Source organism: Anopheles moucheti, chromosome 2 (assembly GCF_943734755.1).
Source record: "Anopheles moucheti chromosome 2, idAnoMoucSN_F20_07, whole genome shotgun sequence".
Lineage (NCBI taxonomy): Eukaryota > Metazoa > Arthropoda > Insecta > Diptera > Culicidae > Anopheles > Anopheles moucheti.
The window spans coordinates 45470961-45498119 of record NC_069140.1 but is presented as its reverse complement, the minus strand read 5'-3'; positions in this window follow the sequence as shown (position 1 = coordinate 45498119).

Sequence of the window (27159 nt, the reverse complement as noted above, 5' to 3'; positions counted from 1 at the left end):
AAGCTTAGTGAAGTTTGGTAGGAAAATGAATATTATGGGACTACTAGACTAGAGCATAACGTACAATGAACTGAAGCAGAAGCACGGATGTTACTGCGCACTGGGTACATGTGCCTGCTTTGTTTATGATACCCTTTCTTTGCATCACCGTTACTGCTGAGTGTTTAAATAGCAAGTTTCCCAAACGAGTGGGTAATGTAAAAAGTAAACAAAAAAAAATCACAACTAATATTCATCATTGTGCTTCGCCGAACGTCAATCAAGCTGTCAAGTTGGGCTGTGAAGCAACACGGTTTTCCTTTCCGACTCACCGAAAGGAAGAAAGTCGAGACGAAACTTAAAGCGGTCACCCGTGGGTTCTGCCTCCGTTCACACCCATGCGCCAACGATACCCATCTATCTTCCCATCCAAAAGGTTAATGCATCAAAGCTCGATCATAGCCAAAAGCAGTCGTCGACACACAGTTCTCGCTACAGACGGAATCATGAGACGCGATACAGCAGAATAAAGCTGTTCGAGTTGTAGCACGTAGTGTTGCACCGATTCCAACGACCGCTTGCCTTCGCACAGTCATCTGTCAATGACAGTTTTACCCGGCACTGATTTCCCGATAACAGATAACAACGCCAATAACACGCCTAATAATGCACAATTCGAGACCGCTGAGTGCTTGTTTTGTCGTACGCCCGTCAGAGGGCGTTGTCGGCAGCGCACTACAAGCCGCCGAACGAAATCTCATGTGACGCTTGTCAGTCAAATCTCGTTGCGATGTACTAACTCGACGTTGATTAATGGGGTGTCACATGCTGTTCTCCGTACGTTGCTTCTTCCCGTTTCTGGGGCAAGGGGGAAAACCCACCCCGCAATGCCACAAAGCTTATCCACGTAACCTTCAGCCTTACTTGCACATTGGTACGCACGTATATGCGTGCGTAGCAGTGCGTACGATCGAGAACGCGCTACAAATGCGACAATGCTGTCGGTGCTGGCACCTTCAATCGGCACGTTAGCGGTGTGCTGTGGATGCCAAGTTTTTAACGCTCGTCGGTTTGAAAATTAAGACAACTTTCGGGTAAAAGCGGCTAAACCGGAAGAAGCCATATTCTCACCGGGTAGGGATGGGAAGATCTCGTTGGCCTTGTGACTTTCGCGCCACTGGTTGCGAAACGGCGGGTGAGTGAGTGCTGTCAAGTTGTTCGAAGCTTTCACTCCGAGTTCGGCAAGCGCTCCTCGAATGGTGTTTGAGGGGCAGGGGTAGGATAATTGTTAAGCAAGCTTAAGTCGAAGGTGAACAGCACCGGCGACAGTAATTAATGAAATCGTCTATGCACGGAACGGGGCCGGACGATCGGTTGTTCCGGTTTCATTAGGGCTTCCACTGCTAATGGAGAAGCTAAATGGGAGGAAACAGTTTGTCAATGATTAATGAAATTGTTAGCGCAGGATGGCTTCCTGCTCTTTTGTCTTCGTTTACGGTAGGCAGTGGGCGATGAGGTATTACAAATTGCGATACAGCGAAATGCCGAAGAACACAAATTGGGGTGTTTCGAAGGAATGGATGTTTAATTGATTATTAGAAATTCCAACCTGTAGCCAGACGAAACCTGTAGAGGAGTCTGTTTGTAGGATAATGTTAGTTAAAGCACTAAAAGAACACTCAAACATACAATTTTACAGTGCAGACAGTTATTTTACTCTAAAATATTGTACACCCATGTTCATTCACAGTTCCGATATAACATAAATATTGCCAATATTTCTAGACTTGAGATTGTAATAAAGCAATATTTGATATGTCGTGTTTTCTTTATCAAATCAGCTAGAAGTAGGATGTCTGGTTTGCGCTCCCCTGAACTAACTCTTCAACCTTTGTCCAGCAGCCTGAAAGTATGCCATTCGCTTGACAAACTGTGCAAAATTAAGTAACCCATTCACAAGTTTCATACCGTTTCAAACATTTAACCCAAGTAGCCAGATTTGCTTAAGCAGCCAATTTGGCAACGCTAAAGATCGATTTTTAAATAGGTCGTTTGCAGTAGATAATCAGCCTTGAAGTTCCGTGTAAGCAACCTTTAAGCAGCCCTCGGCCAAAACGTCAAAAAATGTGAATGCCTGACTACACGGTGGAGCTGTTCATATTTATGGCTTTATGTTTCTTTTTTCTTATTTATTAACTATCGTTTTCTGAGATTCGAACCTAGGGGTTTTCAGAGACAGCAGAACAACTACTTTACTACTTCGGCCATTTAGTTTTATTACGTCACACCCTACAAAATGCATATATGAATGATACCAGTCTGAATGAAAAAAATAACATTTTCGTGTACATTGCTTTTTACGTTTTGTCTATTTAGGTATCAATTGTTATTTCGGATTTTTATTAAATTATTGCAAAATAATTGTATATATTTTTTTATGTATCGTTGACTTTTTATTACACAATAAAACAAAACAAACGAATGTCACTTATTATCACTTTCAATCGGCGGGTGCTACGAACTTTGCCGTAGTTTGTGAGCCTTAATCACAGAAGAGTATGCGCTACGAACTATGTTGCAGGAGCAGATAACCTCGCGATCGCAAGGATATGATGACTGGAGTACATAAGGAGGACCCTAATCCATCCAATCGTACGCATGAATCAGATGCGAATTGGAATCCAGCACGTTGATTTAATACACCTTTACGCGGATTAAAACCATTTTATTTTCACTTACAACTTCCCGAAACGGATAGCGTCGTTTGCGGAGCCGTCATTTGACAGTAGAGCTATCATATTGTAAACAAAGTTCCATCGAGTACCGTGTGCTTCCAAAAGAACCGCATAGTTCCGTCGGGAACCTTTAACCGACTACTTTGGAACTCAATAGTTCCATCGTGCGCTGCGTGCGGTTTAAGCAACCCCAAGGTTCACACACGGTTCGCTTTTTCACTAAGCAGCCCTCTAGCAGCGTTATGGTTCGATTTCAAACGTTTCAGGCTATTTGGGAAGTAATAGTTATGAATTGTTGAAATAAGCTTATATTGCCTACACTCATATCTAATCCAAATCGTTCTCAAATCTTTAAAAATTCCGCATTACATTTCGCGTATATATTGTCATCTATTAGTAAAGTTAATCTACCAAAACCTTCACATCCGCATGATGGCGACGAATTAGTGTCCCCATGAGCAGGTTAGAAAACCATTAAAAATAAATACTCATCGGAGACATTTTGTGCGAAATGTTTGTGCTGGTTCGGATGGTTGTCCCACTCGTTTGCTGCTAAGTACGCAGGAACAACGCAGGAGAAAAAAAAACCCCCACACCTCAAGGTGCTCGGGATCCTTACGGAAACCCCGTGATCTTTGCAATGTCGTATTTTATTACGCAACCAGTTCACTCCTTCCCCCGTTTGTTGTCTTGTTTTGCGACCAGTTTCGCCCGAGTTTCGGACCCAAAAAGTCGGGCGAAACAGTCGGAAACAAATTGGATGAGTACGAGCAGGACATTTTATGTCACCAGAATCCTAAGCGCGCGGGATGACTGTTTCGTGGTGTGTTTTGTGGGGCCGTTGCCTCGGCACCACTCATTGTGTAATAACCAATTCACAATCCTCGACGAAACCATTCGCCGAACGCCGACAGCAGGAATGAAAGTGTGCCGTTCATTTCGTCAGCCACCGAATGGTGGTGGGTGCGGACAGCAAATATGTTCCCATTCGATACGGTTTCCAGGTGCGGTTGCGGAAGCGGAATGGGCAGGGCCGGGCACGGCAGTGGAACGGGCCATCGTTTTATGCTTTTTTATTGTCATTTTCCGTTTGCGTCTTTTCATTTATTTATATTGGCAGAATGCCAGCAAATTTCGCTTCCTGCGGTCCGGGCTGCCGGAGCGGCATCAGCTTTTCACCTTTTTATGTGTGCAAAAGGATGGCAGGAAGAAAATGGCCAACGCAACCACAAAAACGTACTGCATACATTCGCACTCACGCGCTAGAAGGATGGCTGTTGGGACTAAGATGGGTGAGCTGGCCGGGTTGTTTTATTTGTCCCTAGTGAATACCCCCAAAGGATTGCGTGGTGGGAGGATAGAGTGGCCGGGCGGTCGATTGTTGCATGGGTAAGCAACAAAAATTGTCAACCTCATCGTTGGCGAGGTGGGTGATGTGTATGTGTAGAGCATATTGCTTTTCCTCGTTGGTTTCCTGCTTGCTTCATTTTTTTTCGGTTCTCCCCCCTCAGCAAAAAAAGAAAGGAACACGAAATACAAGTGGGAAGCGAATGTGGGTTGGTTGGGGTTTTTTTTTCTCCTTAAGCCTTTTTACTTAACGCCTATCGGTGTTCGAAAAGTGAGAAAAGCGGCACGCAACACTGTTCCGTAGAAGAACATAATAAATAAGCTGTGGCGGACCGTAAATAAAATTGATGGAGCAAAACAAACCGAACAACAAAAGAGATAGTACGAAGTGGGTGTTTTGCTTGCTAGGTAGGAAGTGAACTAAAAATGCAGGCCTTGTTTTCGGTCGGCAGGACGCCGACTCACCGACGCGTAGGGAGTGCTCTATAATTTCAGGTAAATAAAATACCATAAACACAAACCCACTCAGCACAGCACTTTTACTGAGCGGTGCTGTGCACGGTGCGATCAAGGATCTTAATTTGAAATGCATGAAGGTATAGACAAAACAATCCCCCAGACAGTGGTTAAAATGTGTCAATGTGTGTATCGAACCATCGAACTCGCTCATGAGTAAGATAGACAGTGAAATGTAACACTTCCGTGTTGCGTTATACTTTGCCACGTTTCTGCTGAATATGGGTTTTATTTCCATCGGCGGTGGCGGTGACGACGTCGAAGCGAATGTTTCATACAAGGCTAGTGCTTCGACGATTGGAGCAGGATCAGGTGATGCTTATCACACATCGACGGGTTTAGTTTTGAGATTGTTAGCGTAAGGAATGATAAAATCCCGTGTAAGGTATAGTACATTTATTTATATTTAAATTAAGTTAATAACTTTGATCACAATTAGTGAGCTTGATTGTTAAAAATATATACAGAACGCTAAATGAATTGAATTAAGATTGTAAAAAAATGCATTGTGATGCGTTTTGTTATACTGATTGCATACTTTAAGGCACTTTAATGCAATGTATGTATGTTACAATGCCTTTTTGTTACAGTTGTTACAAAATGTTGAAAATGGATAAAACACAGGTCTAACATACATGTCACGCCATGATTAGCATGTCAGGCAATATGTACTATACTAAACAATCATGTTCGACAAGCAGTGATGTGTTTTGACTGATCGACTTCCACTCCGTACGATACTGTAAACATGTGCTTGTTCATTGTATTGATCGTTATGGCTATACATTCAGCAAACGTGATGATACGCTTGTAAATCATGTATGCTTTGTGTGGTATGGCTATACTATCAGCAAACATGATGATACATGTTGCAAATCATGTAAATCATGTTTCCAACGCAGGGATCTCTGGTTGCCTGTGACACACGAGATAGGATAGCATACTTTTAGGCGCAATCGTAAGACAAGTTTACCTTCTAGTAAGTTGTGAAGCGAAACATTTTTTTTTAATTCTTCATCTTTACTGTTCGAGGTGGAATGTGAACGATGTATTTAAATTCGACTCCAGATTAACCGTGCGTATCAATCGGATCGAATAGCGCGAAAGTCAAGCGCTTAAAGAATGTTCTACACTGAAAAGTATCTCTGCTCGAGCAAACGTCTGACGTCTCAATGGCAGACGGTTAACCACCATCCGTTTTGCAAAGGGAGGATGATCTCGGGTGTATCTTCAAAGGAAAAAAGAAACAGCATCAGCTTTCACCGTACATCAATCGCAGTATCATGGCATTTATGTACGTGTGCGTGTGTGGGTGTGTGTGTTTTTCTCATGGTTTTCATTTCAAGTTTCTCTTTCCCTAACCCAGCTGAGGCAATATTTTCCATTGTTAGCGGGAACGGAAATCAACGAGCATGAAAATGTGGCGCATAGTAAAAGAGATCTGGGCGGATTTGTTCCCGGCTTCCCGGAGTGATCCCTACACATACACGCATATGTCACATTTGCTTCTTGTTGGATAGGGACCCCACCCGGGTCGCTTCGGATTCAGGACCCCACCCCTTACAAACAGACACGATGCGTGCTCAACAAAGGATGGTTGTTGAGCCAGAACCCAACCGGGTGCTTACGATACGCCTTTCTTGTTGTGTGTGTGTGTATGTGTGTGTGCGTACGTAGTAATTTTCCTTTATTTTCTCATCACACTTGACAGCAAGGCCAAAGTAATGGGAACGAATCGCGCGAGCATAACGATGGACGTGTGATACAGTTTCATGTTGATGCGTTGATGTACTTTAAATTTTTTTCCATGTTTCTCTGTGCTTTTTTTACGTTATTACATAAATGTGGGGAATCTCAAGGGTTGGATGGATGATTAAAATAATTAACAAAGGTTTTTTAGTTCGTAACAGTAGGTAGTACTAGAATGAGTATCCTTTTAAATAAATTATTTTATGATGCCTGATTGCATGCGTACGATGCATTTAAGATGATTTTTATAGAGTAAAGCGACAATTAAGAGACAGCTTACAGTACAGTTTGCAAAGCTTCGAAACCCAGCAATGGTTTAAGGGAATTTATTTTTATTTTTATTCATCGGAAGAACGGCCGGAACGATTATCTGGTTTGAGGAAATTTGTAAGTGGGTTGTAATTTCTTAAGAATCTATAATCAAAGCCACTCTAAATTTATTAAACATAATAAACGTAAATAAAAAAGGCTTACCTAGAACAATTTGCATGAAGATTGCATACATTTAGGCAAACGTTAAAAATATCATCATTATATTCCATATTGTTGATAAATCAACGGTCAATTTCAACTGACAGCTGCCCAAGTCGACCAAACGGAGGATTCGACGACAGATGGCGCTAGGAGAGATCGCGATCGGTATGATAACGAGGATTCCCGATTCCAAGGGGGAATGACCGAGTGGCCTTGATGGAAAGGACTCGACCGGCAACCGGCACTCTACCCAAGGAACCCGAGACGTCGACGTGATTTTTTAGCGCCGTTTAAAATAAACTTGAACTGTTAAAATACGCGATTGTCTAACTTTGATATAAATCGGGTGACAAGAGTCGGTTGCCGCCGTGGCAACACATATTGATGTTAGGGTAAAAAATACTATTAAAAAACGGAGGTTTTCCATCCACTTGTGTCAATTGAACATTGTGGCAATTAAAGAAAGTTTCCCAAACAACCAATCAAAATTAATAATTACATATCACCCACCCCCTGGACAAAAGCTCACCATTGCAAAATTCATGATGACACATGGAGTTGACTCACGCTGTTAAATCCTTCCCACGAAACACCTCCACAGTTTCCAAAGTTTCACAGAACAGCCAACAAACCGTACCAGAGCTGAGGCGCTTCTTTCGCTGGCACACTTTCACGTGCACCGCCCGGTAACCCGGTTTTTTGGGAGGCGGTAACCCGACCCGTCACACCATTCCCATCCCGTTGCGGTGTCTATGAAACGGTTTTTGCACCGCCAGAGGGTGCAATAATCATGAAACGATCATAAAACATTCCGAATCGTGCTAGCTAGTACATGTTGACATGCTACGAACATTTAGGATTGTTTAATGCATTGTGTCGGGCCCGGGCTTTGGTTTTTCAGTGTGGGACCGTAACCGTTTCATTGTCATTTTATGCTACACCACCGTAACCACCGACTTGTGCCCGAAAATGACATGACGAGATGTTTCTTCCGTTTCTGCTTTTGTGAGCTGTGTTTTATTTCTCCTTCCGTTTTTTTTTGTTGGAGCGAAATTCTCCAATGCATCCCTTGTGATGTGATGTAATTTATGCTCATCAAAAGCTCCACCCCGGGCAGGATACTGTAATATAGCACAAATTAAACATACGAAAGCGGATAGGGAGATGGAACCACCAGTCGGAGCCAGAGCTCCTCTTTTCAATGTGCTCTGCCGGTGTGTATGTGTTACGAGTTTGCTCGTGCATGTTGCGTTGAGGCTTGGGCGTTCGTTTCTCTTCTGCTCTTCCAGCAGGTATTACCGAATGAAAAACCATCCGTCAATTATTCATTTCCCACACCGCAGAGTGGTTAGTGCTGGATTTATGAGTGGTTTTTTATAAGCGTATCGCGCAGCGGTTATCCGCTACAGCCGTTCACCCTTTCAGCCATGCCAGTGTCCGGTGCTTGGTTGTGGATGGACTCGCGTTGCTTACCGTATGGTCAAAGCCGATTACAAACAATCCGGTCTACTATAATCACCGGTTACTGCCCTACCATCCGTTCCGTTCGCGTCATCATTTCCGCACCAAACGGTTTCCATTTCACGTGCCCACCCACACGTCGAGAAAAACGGAAGCATTTTATAAGTACGGATAGCGTACAGCACACGAAAGCTGCCTGCTTACTTACAGCTTTCTTGCAGCCGCGAAGGACCAGGTACACCCTTGTTCGGTGCTTTCTGGACCGTGTGGATGAAATTTCACCACGACCATGATGATGACCACGACGCACCGGGAACCATCGTGATGCTTTGAGCGATGGTAATACCTGCTGCTGGTTTCATCCCCGTCTGCCTTCGGCAGCGCATGAAAAATGCATACACTTCCGAATGGGTAGTGAGCGAAGGGAAAGTAGATACCGAACATTAACTGTATTCAGCTTATCTTCCGCTGGAGATGAGAAAACTGAAGAAGATGGGGGTGTGTCCGTCATCTTTACAGAAACTTTTGAGTGTGTCCATTTTAGGGAAGTTGGTAATTTCGGGGATAATATGGCTGATAAGATTCAGAATCGCTATACAAATTTTAGTTGGAGGCGACGCATAACGTTTCCATGGTAACATTATTTCCCACATCCATGGATCATTTTTGATTTTACATCTCTTCTTTCAACGCCTTCTATGATTCTCTCGCCAACAATATATTTTTCCATGTATACTATGGATTTACCAAATGGAAGTTTTTTACACGTATTGACGTCCACAGACGCGCTATTTAAGAATGTTTTTAATTGTTTAATTGTCAAAAAGATTTAAATTTTGGTAGGTGATACAGGGTGAATGGATTCTTAAACAACAAAACTGGTACAAAACCCTATTCCAGCCGTACCCCCGCACGCAGCACTCACTACTTCTTCTTCTATCGGCACAACAATCTGAAGAGGTCTGGGCCTGCCATTTCTGGCTTTCTGCGTCTTTGTTTACCCGTAGCTGAATATTAAGTTCAAAGTATGTGGGATTGGTCCTGGATGGGGATTTTGGTCCTGGTTCGTTCCTGTGAAGACCGGCGTCGCTACCAACAAGCCACCGGGCCGCCCCAATGCTTCCAAATCACAGAAGACCAGAAATGGTCGTTGAATACACGAAAATAGCAGCATAGAAAATAATACCATGTTTTACAGCATCTTATAAAGTTGTTAAAAAAGCTGTTTCACTGTTTGATTCGATGTTTTTTACTAACAGAAATGCGAGAGTGTTTCAGGAGCATTTGCTGTTGTTGTGCTATGTTGTTTACTGTTTAAATAGAGAAAAATTTATCAAACCAGGCAACCAGGAGTCTGAAGACGCAGAATTTTGTGGCCTCAAGTCCCAAGGGCTAAAACGTTATTAAATGCAATTAGAAAAGTTCTTTTGAATGAAAATCTCGGTAAAATCATAGGCAACAATCGTCAGTTCAAACCACATCAGCCAAAAGAACTGCCTTCCATCATCATCATGATCATTGAACTTTACCGGATATTTCGGGTTTGCGATTACAGAATTTTTGCCGTCCATGTTTGGAGTTTTTACGAGACAAGAAGAGTTTTGTAGGATAATATTTGTTTTTGGCAGATCGCCTGTGCTTCAATAATCCATTACACATACTGAGCGGAAGATCAAGAAATCCAGGCCTGCTAATTCTGGGCTTTTTTAACTTGATTTAACCGTAACCTGGATAGTTGTTCCTGGATTGGCCCGTATGTAATTTTGTACCGGTCCTGTCGAATTGCGCCGCTACCAAATACACTACTACTCAAATATACTGTATGTGAGGAAAAAGTCAGAAAAAACTTGGGTAATCAGTGGTACATGAATGCGAATGCGTACTAGACTTAAGGCATATACAGGCAGTGGCTCGAGGTGAGAAATTTGAGTTATTAAACTAAATAAAATAAAATTAACAACTTCCACCAATTGGGAAGGAAACCTCTTTTTAAACATCTTTGAGTTTGCGTACATAACGGAATTCTGTTGCAAAGCCCTGTAACCGGGCCGATTAGCTAGTAAATACAAAAAAGCGAAGGAATCAAATGTTTTTTTCTGTTTTAGTTTCGTTTATTCATGTCCAGAATCGATTTGTTAGAGTTAAATTTTGGTAAATAAGATATGTGGAACAAATTTTTTCAATTGCCTACATTTAGGCGCAAAACCGTAAAGCTCTTTTCCGCGAAGGACATTCAACGAAAATGCAATGGGGAACCACTTTACGCAGTCACCGATGTGTGATGTATGTCGATTCGCTCGAACTTTCTGCCATTTACAAACGTTCCAATTAGTGAAACGACAAATTATGAGTTGAAAAGTGTTATGCGCAAAAAAGTTTTTCTTGCCACATGGAAGAAATGATGAATCAAGCACAGAGAGCGTGTTGAAAGCAGCCAGAAAGTATGATTTGGGGAGTTTAGTTAAATTTTTGCTCAGAAATGGTAATGGATTTGTTGTTCAAATTCAACCTGACAGTTAAAGGGCAAGTAAATTAAGCTACACACGGGATCTAGTGTGTGCTGTGTGACTTCAAACTCGCAAAGATATGTGTCGGAACGGATATTTCTTTTAACAAATTATTCATTTTTCTTTTGCAGTGAACATAACACACTCGCCCTTCCAATTGTAGTCAGTACTGATTCATCTAGCAGTTTTCACTTGAATCCTGAATACTCACTTGAATACCATCACTCCTTGTCACTCCATCATCCCATCGACCAATCGACTTTAATCGCTTATCTTTCCCGATCTTCAAGAAATTTACCATCGCCGGCAGCAGTACACGGATTCATCTCCCAGACCAGGACAAACCAGCGTCCGTTTGGGGTGCATCGCAACGATAATGCGATACGCCAGACACCAACGCACCCGATCAGACGGCAACATTACGCCTGCAAAACCTCCTGCCGGAACAGTGGAATGGTAAACGCTCGGAGGTATGCGGCCATTTAAACTTCCTGTCCAGCATTCCCATTTGCCATCAGCACGCCACCATCAACGTCCAAAGCAAGCGAGCCGGAAAACATGAGTAATGAGCGAGCGAAACGGTGCAACATTCTTAAGTTAACGGTAGCGGGAACTGGTAAGCCCGGCGGGTCGGCAGCGTTCGCGTGCGGTGCAGGGCAAACGGCTAGCGAAAGCTGGAAAATCGACCACTTTCCTTTCTTCACTAGTTTACCCGGATCGTCGGATGTGCGCGTTCAACCGGTGAAACGGGTGAAAATTAATGATCTGGGATGTTTTACTTGACATCTCAAGTATGCTGCATATCGTCGTCTGTGGTAAAGCGGTCCATCTGGCACTGGTGGTGGCCGCTTCCACACTCGGGCGGGCGCAGTACTATTGCCCCAGCAGGGGCGGTAACAAAAAAGTTACGGAACTTGGCGAGCGCCGGGAAGATGTATTGTCAGCTAACGCTCGAATTCTGCAAGAAACGCAAAGCAGCCAGAGGCAGCACCCGGACGAGTTAAGTCAAACGCTTTAATTACGGTATGTCAGGGATGTTTCACATTTTATCATCTTCTCCCAAACCCCCGCTACACGGTGACAGACGCTCGGGTCAACCCCCTTTAGCAGACCTTTTCCCGTGCCACATTCGTTGCATGATTGGAAGTGACCAACCCCGTACCGTTTCACACTGTCAGCACTGCCGCAAGGGGTCGGCAGGAATTGCAAAAAGCAATAGTTGATGGATTCGTTCCCAGAACTTCACCGGTTGCCGGCCGATGATTAATGTTGCTTGATTGTTTGCGAAGTCGATGATGTTGCATTTTCCAGTGGGCTCGTCACCATCCCTACGGCTGGAGGTTAAGAAAGTCAAGCCATCTTAAGCCGTTACGAGGACGGTGGATGAGGATGTGTCTTTTGTGTTTGAACTGCTTCTTGTTTCGCTTGAACTAGGAGCAGCTTGCACAATTTAATCCACTGGGTGGGTTTGCATTAATTGTGGTAAATCCTTTCGGAACTCTACGGCATCTCGTACGGATAGGGATTTACTGTGAAGAACGTTAAGCAAAGGGGTTTTGAAGTATTAGAATCACACAGGAAACGCTTTCCTGGCATTTTAAATGGTATAAGATGGGAAATTAACACAAGAATTCCTGAGCCTTTTCCTTATTGGACGTACAATAGCAGTTCCTTGTTAGATAAAAATGTTCCTTTCCAAAGAAAGTAGATCAAAGCAATTGAAAGTTACTGGAAATATTTGAAACCAAATAGCTGTTCATAAACTTGGGAAATTTCGAGATCAACAGTTGTTAACATGTTCCTCCTGAGTTCCGAGCATACCCTCCGTTTCCCGTTAGAATAGTTGGAATTAAAATTATATTTAATAAAATAGCAGCACAAAAAACGGGGAACACATGGTTACAGCAGGTAGCCCGAGTTTGGAGTTTAAATTTCATTAAAGTAAATCTCATCCATGCGGAACCACTTCCACGTACCGGCACACTCTTGATCCCGGTCACTGAGCATTGCATTCGGAATCTCCCGGGAAGCGCGATTGGTCTAATTAATAATGGAAAGCAGCGTAGCTTCTGCAAATCCTTTTTACACCGGGGTGTGATATTAAAAATGGGCAGCAACAAAAAAAAATTACCAAAAAAAGAGAGAAAGTTAAAGAAGCAAATGAGGGACAAACTTCGTACATTACGAGCAAAAAAAAAAAAAAAACGGACTCTGTTGAATGGTGAACAAAAAAAAGCGAAACGGGAAGCGGGAATAGAGCAGATCTAATACCGGCTTTTTTTTCTCTTTACCACCAGTGCCGGTGGTTTGCCAGCTGCAAAACCGGGTGGGAAAGACCTAGAAGGGGGAAAAACCGTATGAATATTTGATAGGTTTTAATGAAGCTGTGAAATCTAGTTGGCCACTTGCATCCCGACACCGTTTGGTAAATCTTGCGCCGTGAGTACGGTGAAGGGAGCTGAATACGCTACGCAAGCAGCACAATGCCAAATCACTTCCCTCGTGTACGTGCGTCTGTGTGTGCGTATGTGTGTGTGTTGGGAAGGGTGGAACAACACGTGTGAAACACGGTTGAAAAACCCATGTTGAAAGTCATGTAACATATCATTCAGTGCTGCTGTTAAAGCGTGTGTTAAGGGTTGCTGTTTTACTGCTTTGACAGGTAATGGCGTTAAGCATGTCCACAAACAAACAAAGGAAAAAAGGGTCGTGTTGGGCGAGGTAAGTCGACGCACTTTGGGAAAGATTGTTCAAGTTGCTCAACTCGTTAATTGTGGTAAAAAAAGTAAGGGGAACCCCATTCGGGAAACCTAAGAAGTATGAGCACCATGGAAGGAAAGGTAATTTAAATGCAAAACAGACCAATGCTTATCAAGCATGTTAATGATAGAAATCGTATCTGCTTTATTATTATGCTCAGATAATTAATACTTAACTCCGTCCTTTTCTTTTAAATCCTCTTTACCTAACTGAAAAATGATATAACAGAAAATCGGTATAAATATATAAATCTATGATATGTTTATTTTTGCATTTGTCGAAATACGATACAATTTAATGGATTTAAATTTAAAAAATCTAAACTTGATCGAGGGGTGAGGATGGGGGGGAAGGGTGGAGGGTTCAACGAATTGTTACGTAATTTACAGCGAGTGGTTGAGTCCACTGTTACGTTTTGTTACAATAGGGGGTTGAAAATGACAATATTTGCGTTACGTAATAATTGGATGAGCCCTTAAACCATACAGAGAGTATAAAAGCGTCGCTATTCCAGCCTTTAATTTTCGTGATAATAGGGATTGAATCCTTTGCAAACTAAGCATTAAGGAAGAAAGGTGCAAAGCCCTACTTGACGGTCATAAGCCAACTGGCCAGAACCTTTGCTAATGACACGCAAAAACAAAAATTTGAATTTTGTTGCTAAACGAATTCTACGTTGATATCAAATGGCACTTACCCTATGTGAGATCGGATGCAGACGTAGGATTCAGTACGCTGGAATCTATGAACAATAGGCAATACGGACATCACAATGCTAATACAACAAAAGAAATAGTGTTTATATGCTTGTGATATCCCAAATAGCCTGAAACGTTTGAAATCGAACCATAACGCTGCTAGAGGGCTGCTTAGTGAAAAAGCGAACCGTGTGTGAACCTTGGGGTTGCTTAAACCGCACGCAGCGCACGATGGAACTATTGAGTTCCAAAGTAGTCGGTTAAAGGTTCCCGACGGAACTATGCGGTTCTTTTGGAAGCACACGGTACTCGATGGAACTTTGTTTACAATATGATAGCTCTACTGTCAAATGACGGCTCCGCAAACGACGCCATCCGTTTCGGGAAGTTCTAAGTGAAAATAAAATGGTTTTAATCCGCGTAAAGGTGTATTAAATCAACGTGCTGGATTCCAATTCGCATCTGATTCATGCGTACGATTAAGGATGAGGGTCCTCCTTATGTACTCCAGTCATCATATCCTTGCGATCGCGAGGTTATCTGCTCCTGCAGTTCGTAGCGCATACTCTTCTGTGATTAAGGCTCACAAACTACGGCAAAGTTCGTAGCACCCGCCGATTGAAAGTGATAATAAGTGGCATTCGTTTGTTTTGTTTTATTGTGTAATAAAAAGTCAACGATACATAAAAATATATATACAATTATTTTGCAATAATTTAATAAAAATCCGAAATAACAATTGATACCTAAATAGACAAAACATAAAAAGCAATGTACACGAAAATGTTATTTTTTTTTCATTCAGACTGGTATTATTCATACATACATTTGGTAGGGTGTGACGTAATAAAACTAAATGGCCGAATTAGTAAAGTAGTTGTTCTGCTGTCTCTGAAAACCCCTAGGTTCGAATCTCCGAAAACGATAGTTAATAAATAAGAAAAAAGAAACATAAAGCCATAAATATGAACAGCTCCACCGTGTAGTCAGGCATTCACATTTTTTGACGTTTTGGCCGAGGGCTGCTTAAAGGTTGCTTACGCGGAACTTCAAGGCTGATTATCTACTGCAAACGACCTACTTAAAGATCGATCTTTAGCGTTGCCAAATTGGCTGCTTAAGCAAATCTGGCTACTTGGGATGTGCTATATTTCATACATTCTTATGGCATTGAACATTTTTCCGTTCTTCCAGTGTTTCCCATGAGCAGTCGATGACATTCCCGAACATGTTCAGTCGTGTTACATTTGGTGACGTACTGTGGGGGAAGGAGGGAGACTGAAATTGATTTTTTTTGCGTTATGTAATATTAAAATAATAAATAATAAATTAATTGTCATTACAGTTTACAGATTACAGTAGACAAGCTAAGGATTTGTAAAAAAAAAAAAATAAAATCAAAAATAATTCATTAATTTATGAAACCCATGTGAATGTTCATTTATTATGACCTCCATGTTCATTTAGAGAAAGAATGTTTAAAGCATTCTTGCTGTTGCAAGCATTGTTTAAAAAACAAAACTATAACTCTTAAACGCTTTCAGCTATTATTCTTCGACAAAGCAATACAAGAACACACACACACGCGCGTTCGCCTATCGCGTAAGGGAATGTGATCAAAAGTGATATTTTTGGGCCACCGGATGCGTTCCGTTAGCACGAGAAATGGTACGGAAATGAACCCTTTCGCTACACAAAGGGAAACGGAAACCTTCCATTTCCCGGACGAAAAACCCCGGCTACGATCGGGCAATACTGATTTGATTCTTCATCGGCCCAGCTAAAATAAACGCAGACGGTAGCGTTTTTGTCCCATCCTCTCTAAGCAAGGCGCAAAAAAAGGGCCGAAAATAAACTCACTCCATTCCCGGTGCCAAATGTTGCAGCTTCACTAATGATCCTCGGCAGTCGTCGGCAGTCCGACTTGGTGACGGGGGACCTTTGGGAGGTGCGAAAACAGGGAATCAATTTGACTTTCGCTTTCACTTTCCACCTCGACCGACTGGCGCCGCCAGGACACTGCGCGCGAGCGTGGTGCCACCGGGATGGAACGGGATGTGCGGTATTCACCCTGCATTATCTTCCATTTTCGGTGATTTCCCGATTCGCCGCGTTGCTCCGCGTCACATCTTTCGTCCACATTGATTTGATCCATTTGCCCGATAAAGAAGCTCCGCAGCATGTAGGGAGACAGCAGGGCAAAAAAAAAAAGGGTCCAGTTCGTTGCGAACGGGTGCCGTGCTTGAAATTCATGTTTCGGATACGTTCCCTTACGATCCGGAACCGTGAGAGGCGATTTCCAGCTACCAAAAAAATAGAAAAAGAAGAGATATCTAACATCACCGACCGGACATCGGTCGTTTCGGTGGCCATCCATCTCCAATGCGTCGGGACAGCCCGGACAGGCCGGATGGGAAATACGGATGACAATTCCCTTTTGCTCTGCACCCGGCCAGCCCCTGTACAGCCGTTTAGGGTAACGTTTTTATTTTGTTTTCATTCGAATGTGTTCCGGTCGTGCCCTTTACGGTCGCGTGGAAATGGGGGAATAATGCGTCGCCCGGGCACTGATGAAGTAGTCAGTCTTTCTCGCCTCGCAAACCATGGCTGATGGTGTGTAATTGATGTGAATCGTCAACGGTCAGCCCGATCTTTCGGCAGGATTCAAATGGAAGGAATGGTGATGATGGGGCGTTGAGCATAGTGCTTGCAGTAAGTGGACGGTTAGGTTTACTGTTTTAGTGGTTATTTCCAGCATATAAAATTTTACAAGGGACTATTGTCACACACCCGTTCAAATTTATCATATGCGTTTCGTTGGGTAGCCTTTTACTGAAATTTGCCAGTAGAGAGTGAGAATTTATGAAGCAAGCTTTTAATACTTTCGCACTTTTCAGCTTCGTAGCGTCGTATTGGATTTGTAAAGCTCGATTGTTTCTGTGGATTAATTTATTCGAATGAATCTGAATGAGTCATCGAATTGATTGAATTATTCTGAATCAATGCCATAAAAACACATTGAACTTCCAAAATGACAATCAGAAAACTCCTTGAGATATACCTGAAACATAGAAGATCATTTGAAAATGTAATTCCTTGAAGATTCCATGATATTGTTGGAATATATATTGTCTGGTGGTTCTATGAGAATATCTGAATCTTAAAAGATTCTGTGAGAGTTGATGAGTCACTAGCCATTATAGGGCCCACCTAAGAAGCAAAGTTGTGCGCGAAGATCTCGATCTCATCTGAGGAGTTTTTTTCTTTGGTACTTGGGTACGATCGCATCATCGAACAACAAGCTACTAGCCGCATCTGTACGAACAATTCTCATCAAAAGACACACACACAACACTAATTTAATATTTGAATTAACATTTTTATACAATTACATTTTTTTTATTGTTGAAATTCGTGTTGTGATGCCAATTCAACTACCAAACTGCGATAAGAATTTCAATGACCTCATTACACGCTTCTACCAGGCAGCTAACAACAACATTCGGGCGACAAAAATAAAGTGCAAAACAAAACAAAACAGGATGCATTTGCAATAAACTAGCATTTTTGTGCACCCGACGAAATCCAATTGACCCAAACCTAATCGACCGTCCCGTCCCGATGAAATAAAGCGCAATTTTTCCCGTTTTCCCACTCGCACTCGCACCGGGATAAAGGCTGCTGCATAGAATTATCATTTCCGTGCAAACTTTTATCCCAACCGATGAATCGGTTGAACACAAAACCCTTGTTGTCCGGAAAAGTTCCCACCCTGGTGGGGTGTGGTGAAAATGTGAAACCATCAGCACAAAACTTGCAGGCTTCTCTTACAGCACGGCCATCCACTGGCTCATCCGCGTCATTACCATTATCGATAAATTCTGATAAATTGCAGCAAACAACAGGAAACAGGAATTCGTTTATGGCAAATCACTGCAAATTTCCCGCTTGTTTGGGACGGTCGTTGTCGTCGGCGATGCAGAGAGAAGGATGAAAAGGACACTCTTTCTCACACATACACACACGTGCGCGCGCGTACGAAAAGTCATAAATTTTGGCCTTTAATAAAAAAATACCCCTTAGACTATGCGTCTAACCTGTTCCAGCTTCTTGAAAAAGGGAATCGAAGGAGCCGGGGATCAACCAAATGGCTTTATTTATAGCGCTTCATTGTGCGTGTGCATTAGATGTGTGTCTGTGTGTGCATGTGTGTGAATGTGTGTAAAGAATTCTTTATCCAACAAGGAACCATAAATGTCCTTCCGGGAGAAAGAGAGCGGTCATAATCGAACTGGAATCACCCTCGTTGCTGCTTTTTCTTTCTTCTCCTGTTCATGGCCACGGTGAACTTTTTCCATTCACACTGGCTATGAGTAGCCGTCGTGGGGTGTGTGTGCGGTGTGGGTTTGCGTGTCATCGCATGATCCACCCTTAACGCCGAGTGCTTACCCGCGTGATGTCCTTAACGCGAGATCGTTGACCACACAGCCACCGTGCCTAAAGGGGCGTTGTAGGCGAAGCAGGGGGGGAGGGATGATTTTATTGGAAAGCGTGTGGCATTTTTATATCTTTTATTTGCTTGTTGTTTGCTTCCCTTTTGGCGCAGGGGAGTAAAGTACGTTCGGTTGTGCCCGTTAGTGTTCTTGCGTTGCCATCCCGTGCACCGTAGCCCACTGGGGTGGAAATCATAATCAATCGGATTGACAGACAGAGTAACGAAAGCGTATTCGTACCGACCCTCCATCGTGCGAGTTCCGGCAAGAAGGGAAGCACTCTCGTTCAGCTAAACACTTTGCTCGCACGAACACATACCCTCGACAGTGTCCGGGAACATCTCGAGGGACCGATGCTACACACTGCACTGATCCGTCCAAAACCCGTACGGGGTGGTGACAGATACTACCCAACAGGCTAAACTCCCATTTACTGGGGTGGGTGGGCAAAAGGCATTAGTACACACGTTCCCTTGCATGGCGCGTTGGTTTGACAAACCAATAAATGCGAAACAGTTACGAACGGGCTCGCTCCAAATGGACGGACCCGGTTGCGTGTGGGTGAATCGAAAGAAGTAACGATCCTGGCCCCGTCCGCACCGCAAAACAAACAAACAATCGGTCGTTCGTGCGGGACGTAGACACAAGAACACATCTTTACGACGATACCTTCCTCCCGATGTGACGTTCCCGGTCGTCAGGACACTTTCTTGGCGTTTCTCGGGGTTACAAGACAGCAAGGTGAACGGAATGAAGTTGGCCTAGGTGAAAGGAGCAGTGTAGGAACAGTTCCAACCAAGCATAGCTCCACATAGCGAAAGTGTATTCGAATGGTAGGTTTTGTGCAACAACAAAAAAAAGGAACCTTCCTGGTAGTCCTGGTAGTTCGGAGCGGGTCAACCGCTGTCCGCAGAGTGTGTGTGCTGTGGAGGGATCAGAAGTTTTCATCAGAAGACACCATCGGAGATATGTTTTCTAAACGGGGGAAAACACTACACTAACATGTCCAACAATAGTACGATCCCGAGTGCCAATGATGAGCAAATGGAACGAACGAATTCTACGTGTTTGGTCACATTGGTTTACGGCGGTTGTGGTCATCTTGTGCTGCTGCAACGGGATGTTTGCTGTAGTGCTAATTTATATGAAAGTTGGAAATTTTCTGTTAAGCCCTTTTGCGGTGTGCTGTTATATCATATTTGACTTTTTGCTTTGTTTTTGTTGCTCACATTTATTGTTTTATTTATTATTATGTTTTTATTTGATTCCTACAATTGTTTTGTTGTAAATAAAGAGACTGTTGGAGAGATATCATTAACTGTTGTATTTGGTTTGCTTCTAATTATTTAATTCTGTTGTAATATTTTTAAAATCAGTAAAATATTTATTTCACGTATTTTTTCTTGTTTTTTTTTTGATTGTGAAATCCAGTCCAGTGACACATTTGTTGCTAACGTTTCTTCATTTATATTAATTAATAAATGTTTTTATTTGAGTCCCACTATTGTATTGTTGGTTTGTGAGACTGTTGGAGAGATATCATTAATTGTTGTATTTGGTTTACTTCTAATTATTTAATTCTGTTGTTATATTTTTAAAATCAGTAAAATATTTATTTATTTATTAGTAAAATAAATATTTTTATTATTTTTTTTTTAATATTTTTATAAGGAAGGCTATGGCAACTGGATTTAACAATTTTAATTAAAACAAGAAGAAATACTTCTTGTTTTAATTAAAATTGTGAAATCCAGTTGGCATAGCTTTCTTAATATCTATTCAATTTGTAATGCGTGGTATATATATAATTCTTTGAGATAGCTACACACAACTACATTTATGCCCATCTTCTAACCCACAGTGTACGCTCGTCGTTGCACATACCCGTGACGCTAGCACTGATGCGAAACCTTTTGTGCGGATCCCATCCATCCAGCGGCACAGCTCTTGCGGTGTAGCACCATGTTCCCTATAATTGGATGTATATTTTCTCAATAAATAATAAGGTTTGTTATTTGTTTATCTCGTTACAGACGGTGCTCACCAGTGCCGCCGATCTCACTGCTAGTCCTTGGAAAACTATCTCACCAATCTGCCGTTGGCACACGAGCAGAAGGACACAAGCGGGTTGCATGTTTCCTCCAGCAAACTATAACCCAGCGGACGGAGCTGTGTTTGATTTCGAATCGCAACCATTGTGTAATGGATCTCTCCTGGGAACTCTCGAGAATATGAACGGCAACCGTGTACGCATCCTTTGAACTTCGGGCACAACGCTGAAGATGCTTTACCAGCGCGCCCCCAAAGTGCCTATCGACGACCGGCCCTGAACGGTGGAGGGTTGAAGTTGGCTATGAATTTTGCAACAGTGTTACAAATAGATTCAACCAGCTGTTGCTTTTGTCTGTTCGCTGACGAGTTTTCGCAATTGACCGCAAAAGAAATCAATAGAGTCCTTGAGTGCACATATTCCTTCCACCGTGTCTTCTCACACGCACACACACACACACACAAACACACCGAATCTCGTTGTGGTGGGGGTGTGTAGGTAAAAAAGGGAAATAGATTTCCCGGTAATTTTCATTCCACCCGGTGCCGGTTTCCCATTCCCTCGCGCACCGTACCGTTTGCGTTGCTGTGAGTCATTTTTGTGTTGAAGGGAAAAGTCACAACACTCACAGCCCAGTCACAGGCACCACCACCACGGTTTATCGACATCAATTTTCAATGTGAAAGAGAGCGCGTTCATGCAAAACGTGGGTCCAAGTAGGTCGGGCCCGGTGTCGATGGGATCGATTTTTTTTTTATTTTGCTTGCTGCTGTTGTAGTACCTTTTGTTGCTCCTGTTGCCTGCCATTTTGCAACTGCCACCACCGCCAGCCAAACCGGGCCGAGCCCGGTTTTTCCGAGTCGAGTGGAAAATTATCGGTGCATTTGTGATGCGATGCGGTGTGCCTTTTTCAGATCGACTTTTGTGGGCTTGCTGTGTACGGTTGCGGTACGGTGAATGGTTGTGGGGGGGGGGGGGTGTTTTTTTGTGTTTTGTGTGTGTGTGAAATATTTATCACGGTGTAACCGAGGGAGCTAAACATTTCCATGCCGTGTTACGGTATTGTATGTTTATTTAATACTAGTAATACAGTAAAAGCGCACGCTGCTGTAGAATTGCTTGTTTGATTGCGAGAACATGGCGAATAAGTGTGTGGTTCACTATTTGGTTTAATTTATGTCAAAGCAGTCGTTGCCTGTAATAATGAATTGATTATGTGTATCGTTTGATTTAAAACGATACTTCATTTTAAAGACTAAAGAGCTATAAAATACATTCTGGAGCTTCTGCTATATATACAGGGTTTACCAGTCCTGAAAACAACTGTCCACTTGATTATAACAACCGTCTCTTTGATTAGTCACCACTGTCTACCACTTGTACACACGTCACACGGCGTAAGCTACTCTGTCCAAATGATTAACACAATTGTCAATTTCAATTGAACAACTGTCATCCTTGCCATTCAAGCTATATCTTTATGATGTACATGCACCTAGCATTTCTATATTACCTAAATTATTTTGTAGAGTTGAGTAAGGCAAAAAATAAAAAGAACGTCTTCATCTTTAGAAATAAAAAGGATAATTGGTATTTTAAGTACTAGAAAAAAGTGATTATCCTTTCGCAGATCTCATCTTTACACAATAATTTAAGCAATCTAGAAAAGCAGGTATACATGTGCATGTACATCATAAAGATATAGCTTGAATAGCAAGGATGACAGTTGTTCAATTGAAATTGACAATTGTGTTAATCATTTGGACAGAGTAGCTTACGCCGTGTGACGTGTGTACAAGTGGTAGACAGTGGTGACTAATCAAAGAGACGGTTGTTATAATCAAGTGGACAGTTGTTTTCAGGACTGTTAAACCCTGTAAGTGTCCCTCGTTTGTTAAACGCCTTAAACTATGCAATTCGTACAACAACTTTTCTCTTTTTTGGGCGCAAATAGACAACTGAATTTTAAATATGTATGTATTTTGTGTGTATGATTGTTTGAGTGGCTTTTAATGATATTTCTTCATACTTTTTTATGCGATTAAATTTGCCAAAGTAATGATAGTTAAGAGTTTGCACAATTTCCTTACAAAACGTTTAATGAAGAAGTAGAAACCTTGATCAAATGAACGATATTAATCGATTGCACAACACCTGCCGTACTGATATTTTGGTATTAAAACTGTCTTTAGCACGCTTCAAAAATGTATCAAAGCTCAGCTGCGTTTAATGTACGCCAGGATGGATGCCGGTTCGAAGGGGTCCTAACCTTTACCTTTACGGCAAACACACCGTTTTCACAATGTCCAGAAGGCTAGGGCCCAGATGGAACCAAAACCTCAACACCCGTAAACTGTGAACTCGCCGGGCAAAAGTCCTTACTGGGACGAGTGTTTTCACCTTCGAGGAATAGTGTTCTACATTATTCAACCGGCAACCAAGATTTATGTCCACACTCAAAACCTAACCTTCTTCCTTCGGGTTTTGTTTGGTGTTGGACGGGTGTAAGACGCGAGACTGTACCACCGATGGTCGATGATTTTTCACCTTTACCGGTTCAGCACTTTGCTACCATTCTCCTCCCCATGGTCCCCAGCGTCCTTCTGGCGGTGGAATTCATCTGCCAGTAACATTACTCCGGCCAATGCAAGACAACCGAACCAGGTCGGTCGGTGTGCCAGGTGTCAAACAGGAACTGAAACCCGCCGGTCGTCTCGCACCGGCAAACCGGAAGGTGCCCGAAGCTGGCTGGTCTGGATCGGGTCGGCAGCTAGCAGAAAATATGTTTCCTGTTGAAATGGATATTTCCACTCATAAACAAATCACTTTGCCAGAAATGTAGTGCTTGTACGGGGCCCTGTACCGGCCATACGACAAACACGCACCGTGCACGGGTACGAATCGCGACATTCGGGTCTCTGGGGACTTCGGGGGCCTCCGTTTGCTGGGCTGGTGTGAAGGATTTGAAGGTGAACAACAAAACTACAGGGGAAATGGTAGTGTGAGTGGAGTGAAAAAACGCATGCTTCCTGTCTGGCTGGCAGATCGCTTGATGACGATGGCGACGGTGTGGCGTCATAATTCTTTCCGTTTCCGTTCCTGGTCCGCGGGACCGGGCCAGTGTGTGAATGTGAGCGCACCGAGCAGTATGTGTATGTGATGACGCGTCTGTATTAATTTTCCTCTTTCATTGGACACTTTTTTTTTCTGTGTGTGTGCCACGCGACGGAAAGAGCTACGATACCAGCACGACCGAACAGGTTGGTCTGTACCGTGTGCTTCATGGTACGGAAAATAGAGTGAATTGAAAAAAAAAATAGAAACACAACTACCGAAACCTGCGAGGCTCTAATCGAAACAGGAAACGGCAATTCCTGTTCCTCACGTTCCCACTTTCACCCCCATCGTCGTCCCGTATCGCACCACCTGGGACCGCAGGAAGTCTAATGACAAAAAATAGGGCTCCGACGAAAAAAAAATCGACGTAAAGCGGGTTGCATCGTGTGCATATGCCGGTTGGCAGTATTTTTTAAAAGGTTTTCCCTGTTTCGAAACTAATTTCCCGCAGCGTTTTGGAACTTTGCCGTGGCAAAGGAATCAGTAAAAAACAAAAAAACACGCAGGAAAAAATCGGGGAGCCGGAAAACCCCGAAATGGAAACGAGTTTGGACATAAATACTCACCAAACAGTGCGGCCATGGGTAGCTGGGGTGGTGGCCACCATGCGAGAGAGGTGAAGAAGGATATGTTTACGAAACAGCGCGTCCACATGATGGAAATGGTAAGTACGCGTGTAAGAGTGTATTCGTAGGTGTGTCCGTTGGTCTCTATGTACGCGCTCTCTAATATACGCTTGCCCAGTACATGCGCCCATTCAGGGACAGTTGGCGGTGGAAATGTGGTAAAAAAAAAATTCACTCTCCACGTACAAAACAGCTTGTTTGTACAACGTTTTTTCTCTAAATAAAAGCTACCAGAGTTTGCTTACCATACCGACCGGTCAGAGGTAAAATTTTGTAATGAAACAACTTTTGCAAGCTAGATGAATGGCCGGATAGAGGAAAGGTCCGTGCCGAATGGGGTACCCAAACTACGGGGGGGGGGGGAAACATATTAACCCCATGATGCCAATTAGCAGGCGGCGCGCATAATAAATGCTTTGTTGTTGGCAACTTTGTTCATTTGATTTATTCCATCCAGTGTGAACAAAGTCGCTGGCCAGTTCCGCTCATTTATGGGGCTCGGTTCTGTGGTTCCGGCTCTAGCACCCTCACCGAAACATCCTCGCACGCTGAAACAAAGGAGGCTAGGAGGCTTTTTTTCAGGCTTCGGTTTTGTCGGAAGGTTTCGTATTAAATTAGATGAATCTAATAATATTTATCGCTGGTAATGCTAATACTTGCCAGGCGCTTATCAAGCACTTTAAAGTTTAATGCAATTAGTTGTAGTAAATGCCGTTACTTCGGATGCCAGCTCAGCTGTAAATAAAGTTATAGCCCTGTGTTGCAATTTACCATATTTATTCCGTTTTGTAGAGCAGATTGCATACTTTGCGGGGATGTGTTATAATCGGCATCGTAAAGCACTCACTGGCGTCTAATGAAGCCTTTCATCAGCGGATCATGGATCGTTAACTCACTTCACACACCCTGGACAGGAATCAATCATAAACTTGTTTCCATAAAGAAAGCCTACCGCTTCGCTGGCGCCTAAATTGATCGAAAAACAATCCTCACTCAAGCAAACACCCCGAACCTATTTGCACTAATCGGTCCGTAATTAACCGATCCCTTTGCCGGACTAGCCTTTTCTCGGCCGGCGTATCGCGTTTCGTCGGGTTTCGCCGTGCGTGCTGAACTAGCGCACAAAAACAATTGAATCGCTGAACACCTGCCCGAATCGTACAATGTGCCAAATGTACCATACGGACGCATCATACGGTTTCATAGTTGGGATGTCACCCGCCCGGGATGTCGTACGCTGGATAAAGCGGAAGAGTTAAGGTAATTTAATCTGCATTACTGATGTGGATGACTGAACGCTGCGTGTGCGTGTGTGTCGCTTGAATTGGTTTCAGCTACTAGCTGGAAGCTATTTGTACCCATCCTTCACCATCAAGATGTTGCCCCCATTGCTGGATGTTATTTCCTTCGCAAAACACACCGACGCAGCGTAGCACATACAGCCGGGTTACGCACCGCGTTCCAGGCATTCAACTACCGGCAGCTATTTTCCGGAAGGTAGCACGCTGGAAACGGCAATTCAATTCAGCTATAATAATTCATCCATAACTCAATCTATCGAAGTTACTCCCGGACCTAAGAGCACGTACACACACACACAAAGGCACGGAGAAACACTCAGCGTATAACGTTAACATTGCCTCGAGGCCGGATCTTTCACTGCATCCTAGGAAGCAATTACAGTCGTCCATATGCAAATGACACTGGCTGGCTCTCGGTTGCTGGTCAGGACCAATGGTGAATTTTGCCTAACCGGTCCAATGTCAGCAGAACTGCAATGGCTGCATTTGATCGAATGGTCAGTACTTTCGATGAACGAAAGGAGGAAGTTTATGAAAAGCTCTTTTAAGTGCTTGCAATGCATTTTACGGTTTAGCAGAAAATGAAATGATCGATCGTCATTATGACTGAAAGGTGTTTTAAAAATAAAAAGGGAACTCGAATCTATTCATCGTAGTTTCAACCAATCCGAATCAAACTATTACATTTCTAGTGAACTTCTTTATTAAACATACTGTTTTTAAATGAGGGGATTTCCACAAACAAATTGTATTTTGTATTTCTATCGTTTGTATTATCAAGTTTAATTTCTTGAACAAATTTATATAGATTTTTTTTTGTGTGAGAGCTATTGCCAGAACCATTTTCTTTTGCTATAAAAATCTCGTGCTTAAAAAAAAAACTCAACAACAAGAACACACCTATCGATTAAAAATGTCATGTGTTCACTGTAATGCATCGAGCTAAGTGCATGTCCGTTGCAGTCCAAACCCTATCGATCGTACGGTGGCCACTCAACACACTCGCCAAAACTACCGGGCTGGCGTCACAGTGGGCACTAATTCCGATTGCGCTAGAATGGGAATCCATCATTTATTCATCCTAATGAAGGATAATTGAGATATCGACAACAGTTGGCGCTTTTCTAATGTCTTGGTGCTTTGCGTGTTACCGTTGTTGCGCGAAAGGACAGCCGCATGCAAACATTCACATTGGAAGCCGTATGCAGACCACACGAGCAATAGCAGTGCAGTGCTGGCAATGAAGCGAAACAAAAACAATGACTTTCCGGCCTTTTGCTTTCCTCACTCTGCTAGCAGATGGGATAATGGAAAGCAAAAAGTAGTCAAGTGGTTTGCTAGTACGG